The sequence below is a fragment of the Otolemur garnettii genome, unplaced genomic scaffold (genome assembly GCF_000181295.1).
Source record: "Otolemur garnettii isolate 467f Iridium unplaced genomic scaffold, OtoGar3 scaffold00074, whole genome shotgun sequence".
NCBI lineage: Eukaryota > Metazoa > Chordata > Mammalia > Primates > Galagidae > Otolemur > Otolemur garnettii.
In genome coordinates this window covers 8,645,994-8,651,324 of record NW_003852469.1, presented here as the reverse complement: position 1 = coordinate 8,651,324, position 5,331 = coordinate 8,645,994, and the positions used below count along the sequence as shown (strand labels likewise).

The window sequence follows — 5,331 nt, the reverse complement described above, 5'->3', positions numbered from 1 at the left end:
AACAAAGGTACCTGGATAAATCTTCCACCCTTAAATTATTACATGTATGTTTTTATTTCAGACTTGCAAATGTTGAAATTATTGTTTTATTCTTAGTATCAGGATATTTTCCAAATGTACCCCCCTAAAATATGGGAAAATTTATATTTTAAAATTTAATAACTTTTACATTTTATTAAAGTAATTTAATAATGATTGCAAATTAAAATTATATTAAACACCAAAAAAAAAAAAAAAAGAAAGAAATCATCCAGCACCAACTCCTAGGTTCCGTCAGTGTTTTTTTCTCTCTCCTTGATTCCCAGCAGCTCTGCGAAGCAGATAGGACAATAAGTAAATAACATACCTCTCAACACGGGCTTTCGGGACAAAGCTGTCTATCCAGCTGTACTTCCACAAACTCTTACTTTGGCTAAGGAAATCCTACATGCCCTATAAATTCAGCTTCATAGACTTCTGCAAAGCCCATCCGTTATTTTCCTCTGCTCTCCTCCTTCCACTTGGACCCCCTCCTCTCCAATCCCAGCTCTGCCTGTCTAAAGCTGTTGCCAAGCTCCCATCAGCCCCTGGGCACTCTGCACCTTCAATTCTTACTTAAGAGAGTCATGTGTGCTTAGAGGGGCACTTTATAACCTTGGCGGGAATGAATAGAGAAGATGAGCATTGAACTTGAAAGAGTCACCCATTCTAACGTGCCCACACCACCAGCCTATGTTAAGAAGTGTTTTCTTTTGCCTATTCCCCTATCTGCTTAGCAGAGCTGCTGAGAGTCAAGGAGAGAGAGAAAAACACTGCCTGAGACAAGGAGTTGGTGCTGGAGGATTTCTTACACAATTATAAGAGGGTCTTTATCTAACAAATGCAATCAGTGTAACCTGGTTCTTTGTACCCGCAATGAATCCCCAACAACAAAAAAACAAATTAAAAAGCACTGAAGTCTATTTTGACCAGTTAATTTATAAGTAATTTTATCTAAGTAGAAATAGTAATAGAAATCAGAAGCTGGTGTGGTTGTTTTATACACAGGGAACTCTGTCATCCCTGGGAACTCTGAATTCATGAAATCCCAGCAGATACATCCTGTGTCCTGCTTCAGTTTCTCAGGATTTCTCAGGCAGATCCAGGCTGGCATCTCTCCTCCTTCCTTTCCATTTTATAATGAAATCTGAAGTTGTCCCAAAGCACAATAGTTCTCAGTGTACTACTGGAAGCTACTGCCTTTAGGTCTTTGAGGAAAAAGTGGAAATGATCTGAATCTGAGGAGCCAGATACTCCTTGGGCTAAGAACTAGATATTAAAGACAAAGGACTGTCTTGATCTCCTGAACGTTTGTGAAGGGAAAAACTGTCATGCTACTTTAATTCCTGCCTTGTCTCTCCTGAAAATTTCAATAAAGTCCCTTCTTGTGGATCAAGCACAAAGAATAGTGGTGTTAAAACAGTAAAATTCCAGTGGTGGGAGGGAGAAAGGTTACTCTCGGACAAATTCTTTCTCATAATTCCTGACTGTGATTTGCATGTGACTACAGCTGGCCCCTGAAGGAACATGTGGGTTTGGCATTGGTAAGTTCCCTGTAGGATTATCTAGCTGACTATTTTCTTTGTACAAAAAGTGCAGAGAGACAGACAACAGGTCCCACCCAAATCACTAACCTGAGGTTAGCTCATCCTACACACTTCAGAAGATAGCGGTTCTCAAGTTTTTGCATATTAGAATTGACTGGAGATCCCTGATGAATGGGGCTCCCAGCCACCCTCCACATGAACTAAAGCATCATCTTTAAGGGTGGGATCCAGGCATCTGTAGTTTTAAGAAGTTCCCCAGGTTATTCCCATGTGCAGCCATGTCTGAGAACCACTCACCTCTTTCAATGCTGAGTTGGAATCAAGAAGGTGGGCTCCTGTTTAAATCTTTAATCCAGTGAAAGTCTATCTTAGTTAATAGTGACAGGTGTAGGTCCACTTTCAGTCTTCTACACATCGCCAGCCAGTTCAACCAGCACCATTTGTTAAATAGGGAATCTTTTCCCCACTGAATGTTTTTAATTGGCTTGTCAAAGATCTAATAATGGTAAGTAGCTGGGTTCATCTCTTGGTTCTCTATTCTGTTCCATACATCTACCTCTCTGTTTTTGTGCCAGTACCATGCTGTTTTGATCACTATCAATTTATAGTATAGTCTGAGATCTGGTAGTGTAATTCCTCCTGCTTTGTTTTTATTTCTGAGTAATGTCTTAGCAAAGTATCTCAAGAATGGAAGAAAAAGTATCCAATGTACTCAGTCTTACTATGAAACTAATTTATAGCTCTCTTATGAAAGCTATAACCCAATTATAGCCCAAAAAGAAGGGGAAAGGGGAGGGGGGGAGGTGGGTGGAGGGAGAGTAATTGGTAAGACCACACCTACGGTGCATCTTACAAGGGTACATGTGAAATTTACTAGGTGTAGAATACAAATGTCTTAACACAATAACTAAGAAATTGCCATGAAGGCTATGTTAACCAGTTTGATGAAAATATTTCAAATAGTATATAAAATGAGCACATTGTACCCCATGATTGCATTAATGTACATAGCTATGATTTAATAAAAAAAAAAAAAAGAACGTGGGCTCCCAGTGGAATTAGGGGACAGAATGTTTTCTCCCCAGATCAGAGGAGAACACAAATGAGAGGGACAGAATCTGCACCACAGATTATATTATCAGACACCAGCTTTTATAGGGGCAATGAGGAGGAGGGAGGATCTCTAGTTCCCAAGACTAATCCTGGTCATTCAGATACTCAGTGAACAGTTACTCAATCTGAATAAGGAGTGGGTATAGCTTCAGGACGCTCAGGGTTTTGGTTTTGCTGAAAGCAAAGATAGGAAATGCTCCTTGCCCAACTCGGGGAGTTGGTAAGTTGATCCAAAGGCTTGGGCTAAAGAGCTGTAGAGAACATAACAGCGTAAATGTATGCTTCAGAAGTGACCTGTCTGTCACAGACAGACACTCAGGGTTTTATGAGATTAGAAGGGGCAGGATAGGTGACACAGCTTCCCAGGAAAAGGTGGCATCCCTCAGTGAAGCCAGAACATTTCCTGGCCCAGGACTCTTATTTGGGGTCAAGACTTTCTGATGGGAGGAGAATGTGATATTTATTATTTCCACAAACATTTATTGAGTATCTCATATGTACAGACATTGTTCTGGAACCCAAGGACACGAAGTGAACAAACATAAAATTCCCACCTTCAAGGACCTTAGAATCTGATTTCCCCCATTGAACTTGAGCATTCCAGGCCTGAATTGCTCAATCACTGCCCTGGGTTGGATAATAGTTCTGAGAGACCTATGTCCCCCTCGAACCTTGGCATGTGACACTGTTTGGAATAAAGGTCTTTGACAATGAAAGATCTAGAGATGAGGTTTTCCTGACATAGGGTGAAGCCAGTATCAAATGATGAGTGTCCTTCTATGAGACAGAGAGGAGAGAGAGATGCAGGGGTAAGGCCACCTGAAGATGGAGGCTGAGATCATAGTGCCACATGTACAGTCCAAGAAATGACAAGAATTACAGCTGCCACCAGATGCTCAGAGAAAGGTGTGGACTTCTCCTTCAGAAACAATCTACTCTAATCCTGATTTGGAGTTTCTGGCCTCCAGAACTATGAGAAAATAAGTTTCTCTTGTTGTAAGCCACCTAGATTATGGTAGTTTCATTGTAGCCCTAGGAAATGAAGGCATCCCCTCATGGGGCTCCTTCCTTCCTATGCCCTTGTCCCCCACAGCAATCAGAGAAATCCTTCTGGAACCCACCATAGATCATGCCACTGTTCTGCACAAAGTCCTGCAACAGCTTCCACCTCACTCAGAGCAAAAGCCCACAAAGCCCCTGGCCATGGGGATGGGCAACGAGGCTCCAGTTGTCTTTCCAACCACGTCTCTTAAACACCTCTCATTCCCCTTCAGAATACTGAGTTTAGCCATGGTGGAATGTTCTGCCACTTATTTGTCTCCTGCCTAGAATGCTCTTCTGCCCCAGATATTCATTCCTCTTTCCTCATCTCTTTACAAGTCTCTCCTTAAATATCACAATGTGAGAGGAGGCACTCTCAGGCCTCTGTCTAAAATTGTGTCACTCTTTTCTCCCCATGCTCTACCTGCACTTAACCTCTTGTACACATCAAGGTCAATGATGGGCGTATAGATCTGGATGGAGATACATGGTTTCTCAACAGAAGGCATTCTCCTTGAGGACAAAGATTTTATTTTGTTTGCTATTGCATTCTTATGACCTATTTTTGAAATGTCATTTCCTTGAGTTTTTGCCTGTCCTTTGACACATTCCAAATGACTTTGCATTGAGGATATTTCTTCCTATGTCTTATCTCTCCCATGGGATCGAGAGTTTCTTAGAGATAGGAAGTGTTTTAGTGCCACCTGCCTTAACTTTTTTCTCTACCTAGCCTAGTAGAGCCCTTTGTAAATAGTGCTCAAGATGTACTAACCATCTGGACTGTGATCCATTCCTTTCAGGTATAAACCTATATAGACTAAAATTTACATTTCCTGTTCTCAACATGTATAAGGAAGAAGTCTCCTAAAGGATCTTGGACTTGTACAAGCTATCTTGGGAAGAGAGCAATCCTACAAAAAGGTTGTAAATAAAATTGTTATTTCAGTGAGAAATGTTCTTTTTTTGACATTTATTAAATGTCAACAAGACATCTAGTACTTGGCATATTAGATGTTGCTTTCTAAAAAATGCCAGGGATGGTGTAGACCACATATTGAAAAAAGTATAAAAAACACATTAATTTGGACTCTTTTTGTGTTGAGATTTTGTTACTTCCAACAGGGAGAAGGAAGAGGATATGCTGAAATATCTTATCTAAATATAGTGTAAAGAAAAGCTTTATTAGTATTTTAACTAATATCTCAGTGAAGTTATTTAAATCATTTAAGTAACTCTGTAAGAGAACTATTTCTAAATATCATACTTAAAACTTCTTCAGGTTAATTTCCTAAAAATGAACTAATGTGATGATTAAAAACATAATTAATTGTTCCCTAATACTAGTCCCAAAACGTTTCGTGAAAGCAGGATTCTCACCTTTCAAAAATAGAGATGACAACAAGGCAGAGGCTTGATCAGGGTCACCAGCTCTCAGAGCCATTTGTCCAGGGAAGGCTCTGCAATGAACATAAGGTCTAATACATTAGAACTGGCACTTTGCAGTTTAAATGAACTTTACTTCAACAACCACACTGAAATCTGTGGGAATTTGAAATAGGGTATGTAAGAAGAGTTGCAGACAAGATTCACCCAACTTACTCTTTCTTCTTAG

The 5,331-nt window shown here is 40.1% G+C and overlaps 1 pseudogene; it reads right to left on the bottom strand.

The window, feature by feature from the left end:
* LOC100963317 overlaps positions 1-4,228 on the bottom strand; it is a 15,370-nt pseudogene extending 11,142 nt beyond the window's left edge.
* Positions 4,229-5,331: the final 1,103 nt, after the last annotated feature.